At 37.8% G+C, this 9,334-nt stretch overlaps 1 non-coding gene across 1 annotated transcript; it reads left to right on the forward strand.

Moving 5' to 3' along the window:
- The first annotated feature begins 1,249 nt into the window (after nucleotides 1-1,249).
- Nucleotides 1,250-1,355, forward strand: LOC121983534. The gene has a single exon (XR_006112577.1). It is a non-coding gene; the product is annotated as a small nucleolar RNA R71 (small nucleolar RNA).
- Nucleotides 1,356-9,334: the final 7,979 nt, after the last annotated feature.

Consider the following 9,334-nt stretch of genomic DNA (forward strand, 5'->3'; position numbering starts at 1 on the left):
TGTTGCAAGGAATATAAAAGCTCCCTGGGTCCTTTAGTTTTGGGGAAGTGTTCTTCTCCAAAATAGCACTACATTCCTCACTAAGCGCAATTGTCTCAACCTCTCCTCTTCTTCTCTTGTTTGACATGAGTTCCTTCAGGAATTTGTCAAATCTAGGCATTTGAAGAATAGCATCAATAAGAGGTACCTCTACACAAATTTCCATAACTTTTTATAAAGACTTGCCAAATTCTTCATCTTTCTTGAGCATTGTAAGTCTCTGAGGAAAAGGGACAGCTTTGCTCTGATGGTTCAGTGGAAGAGTCTCTTCAACCTCAATGGTACTCTCCTCATTAGCTTGAATCTGATTTGGTATAAGAGGAGAGAGCTCTTCTTCTTTTTGTATCCCTTTTGGAGCAGTCACTTGGGAGTCTCCCAAGGTCCGTCCGCTCCTAAGCTCCATTCTATTGCAATGCTCCATAGGATTCACATCAGGTTTTCCTGGAAGTTGTCCTGGTGCTCTGGATGATGAGGAAGCTAGTTGGGCAATTTGACTATCCTGGATCTTTTGATGCTTTTCAGAATTATCCATTCTCTGAATGAGCTTTGCTAAATCTTGCTTCATTTCATTCTGACTTTAGATAATTTCTTCAAGCATCTTTTCAATATTTGACTTTGGTAAGCCTTGAGAAGATAGATGTTGAAAATTTTGTTGCCCAGCTTGAAAATTTGGTCTTGCCCCCATAGATGGTCCTTGATCTTGATTATTTCTGTAAGAAAAATTGGGATGGCTCTTCCATCCAGGGTTATAAGTATTTGAGTATGGCTTGTTCTGCCTTTGATTGTAACTCATGATTGCATCACATTGTTCCAGTTGATTGATTTGTGCAGTGATAGCTCCCAATGGACATGAGTCATTTGAGTGCTCTGAACTCCCACATACTTCACAAGATGTACTAATAGCATTGACCATATTAGCACTAGTCCCCATATTCTCAAATTTCTTTGTAAGAGCGTCCAATTTTGCAGACAAAAGAGTGACTGCATCTACATCAAACTTCCCTGATGCTTTAATTGTTGGGTTTACAGAAGAATAGCCACCACTTCTTTCATTTGCCCATTGATGATGATTTTGTGCTACACTGTCAATAATTTTTCAGCTTCATCTAAACTTTTATTCATAAGTGCCCCTCCAGCAGCAGAATTAAGGGACACTTTGGTATGATAGTTGATACCATTATAAAAAGTGTGCAACACTAACCATCTTTCCAACCCATGATGTGGGCATTGTCTGAGCATACTATTATATCTATCCCATGCTTCAAAAAGAGATTCTGAATCAGTATGCTTGAAGCTTGCAATTAAATTCCTCATATGAGCTGTTTTGCTTGGTGGATAGAATTTATCAAGAAACTGTTTGCTCACACTGCTCCCAAGTGGTGATGCTATTAGGGGCCAAAGAATTCGGCCATTGCTTTGCCCTATCTCTTAAAGAAAACCCAAATAATAATAATCTTACTGCTTCTGAAGGAACTCCATTCATTTTCATGGTACCACATATTTCATAAAAGACCTCTAAGTGTTGATTGGGGTCTTCATGAGGTCCTCCACCAAATTGGTTCTGCTGCACCATAGATATAATTGCGGGTTTGATCTCAAAGTTATTAGCTTCCACTGAAGGTCTTGAAATACTAGATCAAAAACCTCTTGAATAAGGTGCTGCATAATCCTTGAGTGGTCTATTCGCCATGTTCAAATGTTCCTGTTCTTCAATTTGCCTTTACAGAATTCTTCTTTTATGGAAAGTTCTGTCAATCTCAGGGTCAAAAGGAACGAATTCCCCTGCAAAGTTAGATCTTCGCATACACAAGAACAAGATAGCAAATGACAATTCAAAAAAAAAAAAAGAAAGAATAAAAAATGCAGAATTGAATTTGTACAAAAAGAATTAACAAGAAGTAAAAGTTATACAAGAAAGTAAAAACAGAAATCTAATGATTAGTTACAACTATGCAATATGAAAGGAAAACAAATGTTATGTTTAGTCTAACTCAATTGATAATTCCTAATGTTATAGCGCAGTCCCCGGCAACGGCGCCAAAAACTTGTTACGCTCCGCAAGTGTACGGAAATGTCGCAAGTAATATAAAAGATTATCGTATCCACAGGGACTGGAATAAGCACTAGAAATGCCTCAATGCGAATTAGCTAAACAACTATCCAATTGTTTCAAATGCAAAGTGAAGGTAAACAAATCTAATATTAAAGTTCAACAAACAAGAGTTTAGTGTTTTGGGTTATGATAATGGGAGATTCTAGGAGTTTCGGTTTCTTTATAAGATTTCTTGAATGTAAATGGTTCACCAATTCTTATCCCTCAATTGCCAAACACTTGTAGAAAGTTGTCGGTTCTCTCTTGCAATAGATAACCGGCTAAGGACTGAGAAATGTATCTAAATATGATCAATTAGACGTGAACCTACGTTGTCCTTACACAGAAGCGCACCTATTACTATGCCTTCCTCGGATACCAACATAGAGGCCCACAACTTATTAATCTATCAAGATACAAGAAACTAATCACAAGATCCATCCTACTCTCTTGAATATTCCTATTTCCTCTTCAAGATTATCTCTCAAACGTCCTTACACGGTCTTGCACCTGTCACGTAGATCCCTCGGATGATCGAGTGAGAGTTTATCTTTACTAAGTCCACAAGAAATCCAAACAATCAATCAAGAATAAGAATTAAGCACAAATCACCATTAATCATTCAAGATCTAATTGATACAAGCAAGACAATGTCATTGAAACAAGAAATTGGCAAATCCATAAGAGATTACATCAATCCATCATACAGATACTCCCTTAATCCTAGAATACAAGATATACTCCATGAATCGAGGAAGAATACCCGAAGAAATAAAGATTACAAGTATTTCTTAAATCCCCAATCCAAGAAACCAAAAAAAGGGGGAAAGAGAAAACTTATCTACGAAGAAGCCTCGTCTTCGGATCCAATCCTCGCTCCGGAGTCGAAATCATCAAGAACTCCCCTCGAATCGCCCAGAAATCCTCCCAAGAATGGGAGGATACCACCAAATCTTGCCTTCTCCCAAAGGGGAAGAGATCCCCTTTCAATTCATGAAGGAGGGTTTAAATAGAGGAGGAAATCGGGCGCCACACGGCCCGATGACACGGCTGTGTGAGATTCACACGGCCATGTCCAGTTCCTTCTCTGCCAAAGCTGCATGGCCGTGTGACTCACACGGCCAGGACCCTTCTGTTCTCTGGAAATGCTACACGGTCGTGTGGTGCACACGGCCACCACCTGCTTGGCCTCTGGAAACCTCACACGGCCGTGTAGATCTACACGGCCATGTAAGGCATCTGCTCTAATTTCTTCAAATCAAGACACGGCCGTGTGAGATTCACACGGCCATGTCCTCTTCCCTTCCTGTTAAAACTACACGGCCGTGTGTGGTACACGACCTGATGCTCTCTCCCTTCAATTCCTTCCAAGCTTGTCCGAGGACGCATAATCTTCACCAATTTCGACTCCTATGTACAGAAAATGCACAAAAAGCAGATCTCCGAACCAAAAGAGTAAATATGCTAAAAGGAAAGCTGGAAGTATAAAAATGCATAGATCAAGCATGCTCAAAGTATGTAAATGTGCGTAAAAACATGCATAAAAGAGTATATAATCTACGCACATCACTTTGCCATTATCAAAACACGAGTTCAATCGTCGGATGCTTCCCACACCAACAATCTCTCCCTTTTTTATTATGGCAACTCAAATTCAAAGTTAAGTAAACAGATATCAAATAAAGAATAGATGCAAATAAAAACATTTAAAGCAAGCATAGCATCAATGAATATTTTGCTAAAGTAAACTCCATGAATTTAAAGTATAGCATCAAGTTTAGGCTCCCCCTTAACTGTTACTCCCCCTTTAATATTTTGTTATTCATTATTTTAAATTTGAATTTGCTATTCTCATTTTTGAATTTGAATTTGATAATTATTTGAGTATTTGAATTTTCTACTCTCCCCCTTTGCCATATATTAAAAATAATCATAATAGGCATTCGATATTTAAAGAGGGATAACAAGACTTTGATAACACTTAACATTTTATAATTTTCTTTTCTTACCTTTTAGCTACGTGAAATAAAGATCTAAAAGTTAATAAGGGTTGATTTTAAAGGATGATGTTAGCCCTTTGGAAACTTAGTTAAAATTATAAAACCACTAGAAGGTGGAACCTTTTGACAGTCTTTAACTAAGTTGAAAAGCTAGTAAAACTATACGTAGAGAAGTACTTGTCTAGATTTTGAAAATTTGTTAGAGAAATATTTGGAGCCAAATGATTTTTGATAAAACATTTTTGAAGTCGCTTTTTACTTAGTAGAAATCAATGAGTTAAATTTTGCAAAACTATGCTTTACTTAGGAAAGCAAGAATTTACAAAGTTAGATCTCAAAGTGGGCTAAGTTTTAAAATTTTGAAAATAAAAATTGAAACTTAGCTAAGCTCTTTGCAAGTATTGGATTTTGAAAACTATAGCTTAGGTTAAAAAAACTTAGCTTAATTTTAAACAATACTTATTAAATTTTAGGACAAGGAGGGAGTGGAGTAGCTAAAAATTTGGTTTAGGTTATTTATTCAAAGTTAGTTGGTTCTTAAGTCCAAGCATGAGTCAAGTTCAATAGATTTCAAATTATCCAGTTTTACTTTAAGAGGTATCAGAGCCCTAAAGATCAAACATGCTTAACCTGAACATTGAGTATCCTTTACCAACTGTCTAACCTTTAGCTACTTGCTGATTGCCTAGAGGGCAACAGCTTTCACTTAGTTAGTCAAGTTAAGTCAATTTGGTCCAGTTAGATTTGCCTAGCTGGAAAACTTGACTTGATTGATGTATATTACGTGTTTAACGCCCAGACTCATATTGATGCACGAATATAAGCATTCTTGAGTCCAGGCTATACCCTATGCATCTCACGTCATTCTATGTTTTATAAGCACAAACAAGGTAGACCTAGGTTTTTGTGAGATGCTCTGGCTTAAATCTAGGGGGAGCATGATTTCTAGAGGGAAAACTTAGGCTAAGTTCAAATTTTGAAAATTCTAAGAAATTGGAATTTTGAAAACTATTTTTCCTTGAATTTAAAAAAACACGTAAAAGCAAGATGATTAAGTAAAAAGAGACACCTATTCTACCTAACACATTCCTATTTGCCTTCTAAGTGCACTGAACTCAAGTTCAGGTAAGGGTTTTGTAAAAATGTCAGCTAGGTTTGATTTGGACTCAACATGGTTGAGTGCAATTTCACCCTTAGCTACGTGATTCCTTAAAAAATGGTGTTTTACCTGTAACACCCCAAATTTCACTATTTGGAGTCCTAAAAGTCCTTATAAAAATCTAGAAATGCTTTAGAAAAATTCTAGAGTTTTTTAGAAATTTTTAGAGTATTTTTATGCAATATTTGGAGGTCGTTTGGTATTTTTACTAAACGAAAGAAGTTTCGATAAAAAAATATCCAAGCCAAGGCTTGAACCAGTAACCTTTAACCTGGTCAAAACCCGACCAACCAACTGTTCCGCGGCTATTTCGTGAATAGATAAGAACATGTAATATAGTTTAGTTATAAAAGGACAAGTTAAAGAGAGGGTTAAGATATATTCTTTTCTCTCCCGTGACCTAATTCCTTCGACCTTCCCTCTCTCACGACCTAAGCTTTCCCGACCCCGATTCTTCGAGCGGCGCTATTTTGTGCTCGGGCGAAGACGAAGCCAAGAAAGGGTTTCTCTCCGGCGGCCGGTGAAGGGCAAGTCCCGGGAGCTCTTCATAGAATAGGGACTCTCCTGTCGAAGAAAATTCGTGGGCTCGAAGGGGCGGCCGAAGAGTTGCGATCTCAAGCTCGCCGAAGCCCTAGAAGCTTTCTTCCGGCTGTGAGTTCAAGAACACGAGGTAAGTTGCTACTCACCTGCAGAAGAGTAGTTCCGGATTCTCGTTTCTTTCTTGTTTTCGAATTGGCGTGAGTTCTTTTCGATTGGCCTCTTTCCGGATGTGTTTTTGAATTGGCTCGAGGTTTCACAGGGGTTCTTGCTCCTTTAGTTTGGATTCAAAATTTAGCTAGTGTTTGCTATATGAAAGAAGCTCAATGTTCATCAGAAAGGTTTTCTGTGGTTCTGTGGTGATCGAGTTATCTACGGTTGAGCTCAGTTCCGATTTCTTAACTGAAAGAATGAGACTTAGATTGGGTTTCTTATGAAGTTCTAGCTTTGGTCTAATGATGTTGTGCAGGTTCTTCCTTGAGATAGCATGGGTATATAGGAGAGATTTGAAATAGATATAGGTTCTTATGCATTTGGCTGTTTAATGTGAAGTTCTTTTCTTTTTCAAGATGAGCATGGTTAAGGGAATCGTGGTCTTGATATCATGATCATGTTTGTCTTCGATTTAGTTTGGGATAGCTTAATAGTATTGTACGGAATTATGCTGTAGGGTTGATTTTATTCTAGTTACCCTTTTATGTGTACAAGCTCTTAGTTGTCTCTTCCAAAAGTTGTTTTGTGAACCATATGTTGAATGACAGTATAGCTCCCCTACATGTTTGCATGTTTTAGTATATTACGAGTTAACCTTTGATAGCAGCAGTAACTTTTCCTGAGGCTTAGCTTGGTTGAAGATTTTGTTAAAGATGGTTGCTTTATGTACAGAATTAGGATTTGGAAGAGGTTAAGAATAGCATGCGTGATTTGCTTTCCTTTCTTCTGATTTCCATTGTAGCATGTTAAAGATTTTGTTAAAGTTTATATGCAGAATCTTGTTAAGTTTGTTTGCAGAATAGTATGCAGATTTTATAAGTATAGTATGCAGATTTTATAAGTATAGCATGCAGATTTTTATAAGTATAGTATGCAGATTTTAGATAAGCTTAATATGCAGATTTTAGTTAAGCTTAGCATGTAGATTCATGTTAAGATTTGTATGCAGATTTTTGTTTAAGCATTTTTAGAATTTGTTTAAGCATTTCAGTCTTGTAAGAAGCATTCTTTTATTAGAAGACTCAATCAAGACATGTTCTGGGATGGTGGTATGATCTGGGGACCTAAGCCCGGTGAGCGCTCCAGAATCAACCAAGATATGTTCTGGGATGGTGGTATGATCCGGGGACCTAAGCCCGGTGAGCGCGCCAAAATCAATTAAGATATGTTCTGGGATGGTGGTATGATCCGGGGACCTAAGCCCGGTGAGCGCGCCAGAATCAATTAAGATATATTCTGGGATGGTGGTATGATCCGGGGACCTAAGCCCGGTGAGCGCGCCAGAATAGAGGGGAACTCCGGTCCTAAGTTCGGACCCCTACCAACCTAGCGCTAGAGTGGTTGTTTGATCAACAACTTATGTTACGTCACTGCTAAGTTCAACTAGATCACCACAATAGTAGGTTTATAAGTACGCATGCAAGTATGTTCAAGTCATGTTCATGTTTATGCCTATGTTTATGTTTATGTTAGACTTGCTTACATGTTTAGCATTTCAGCCTGTCTGATTCTTTTACTATTAGATGAGCATGAGTAGTCTTTAGTAAGCATTCAGTTAGTTCATGTTATAGATACATGTACATGCATATCGAGATTTTTGTGAGTTAGATAGCGCTTACTAAGCAAATTTTGCTTATAGACTACACTTCCTCTTACTGCAGATATAGGAAAGGAAAAGATATAGAAAGGAAGGCGACAAGGAGGTGTTCGAAGGATGTGTGATGCCAGGACTATGGAAGCCTTGGGACTAGGAAAGAAGTTTTAATTTTAGTTTCTGCGTTTTAGTTATTGTAAACATTTGAGTTGTATTTTAAGTTCATGTCATTTGAGATTATTCTGTTTAGGTTGCATATAGGATGAGTTCAGTTTAGTAAGTAGATATTTGTGTGTTTGATACTTATTTAACTGCGTGGTTGATTGATATGTGTTCCAGCCGCTTGTGGCTGAGTATATATTGCATGTATTGTTGAATATGGTCACCGGTACAGGGGAGACTCTGTCGAAATTTTTCGGTAGGGTTTCCATGTGATTAACAATCATACCGGTTAAGTAGAGTTAGTAGTTAAGTAACGGTCATCCTTAGAGAGTAGTAGTAGTAAGAAGGGCGGTCGTTATATTACCACTATGTGTTTAGTCCTAGAATGGTGAATAGGATTTTTTTGTCAGATTAATTGAGCTGATATTATCAATAAAGATTTTTGTATTTTTATATTCTAGTTGATAGTCTTTTAATGTATGCATCATCCACAACAGTTGAGATGCACACTTTCCTAGGGCTATGTATTCAGCTTCTGTAGTAGATAAAGCAACATAGTGTTACTTTCTGCTTGACCAACTTACAAGGCACTGACCTTGAATTTGGCAGCTACCACTTGTACTTTTTCTGTCTAATTTGCGCCCGGCATAGTCCGAATCAGAATAACCAAAAATGTCAAAGGTGCAAGTTCTAGAGTACCAAAGTCCAACATTTAGAGTGCCTTTAATGTACCTAAGTATTCTTTTAACATATTTTAGGTGTGACTCTTTTGCACTGGATTGGTATCTTGCGCACATACCTACTGCAAACAATATATCGGGTCGGCTTACAGTTAGGTAAAGTAAGCTACCTATGACACTCCTATAGTACTTTGGATCGGACAGCACCTCCCCTGTAGCAGTGACAAATAGAACCGGTATACAACACCACAGATAATACATACACAAATATATATCACAACCACACAGATAATATACAGCCCACACGGCTGTAAAGTCAAACACAGCGGAAAACAAGAATAACAAAGATAAAATAACAAAAACTCACCGCGGGCCGGCCCGGCTTGACTCATCGGCAAAACAACCAAATACAAATAACAAGTCCACAGCTCAATTATTACAATGCTAAATTCAAAGGTTTAACTCACAATAAAATGAAAACCAAAACCGTAAAACCATCCTCAGAAGTGACATGGGACCGGCAGTCGGGATCCTCCACCAAGCGTACTAGCATCGCTATCAGCTACGTGGTGAAATTACCAATGCGGGTGGTGAGTATAAAACTCAACGGGTAATAGGATAGACAGTGCATGAGTATCATAAAGAACAGGAATACAAAAGGATACAGTCTCGGAAAGATAAATAGCAGATACTACAGGGTAAACAAAGTATATATATATCCATACCTGAAACCATATCCTAGGCTAACAGTGTAAGGTCTGAGATAAAGTAAACTGCTACAGTACTGCTCATAACTACCAGAATCACATATAAAGTATACTGCAATAGTAATCAGTGTCCAAGCATATATTACAGGTA

This window comes from Zingiber officinale, chromosome 5A, assembly GCF_018446385.1.
Source record: "Zingiber officinale cultivar Zhangliang chromosome 5A, Zo_v1.1, whole genome shotgun sequence".
Classification (NCBI taxonomy): Eukaryota; Viridiplantae; Streptophyta; class Magnoliopsida; order Zingiberales; family Zingiberaceae; genus Zingiber; species Zingiber officinale.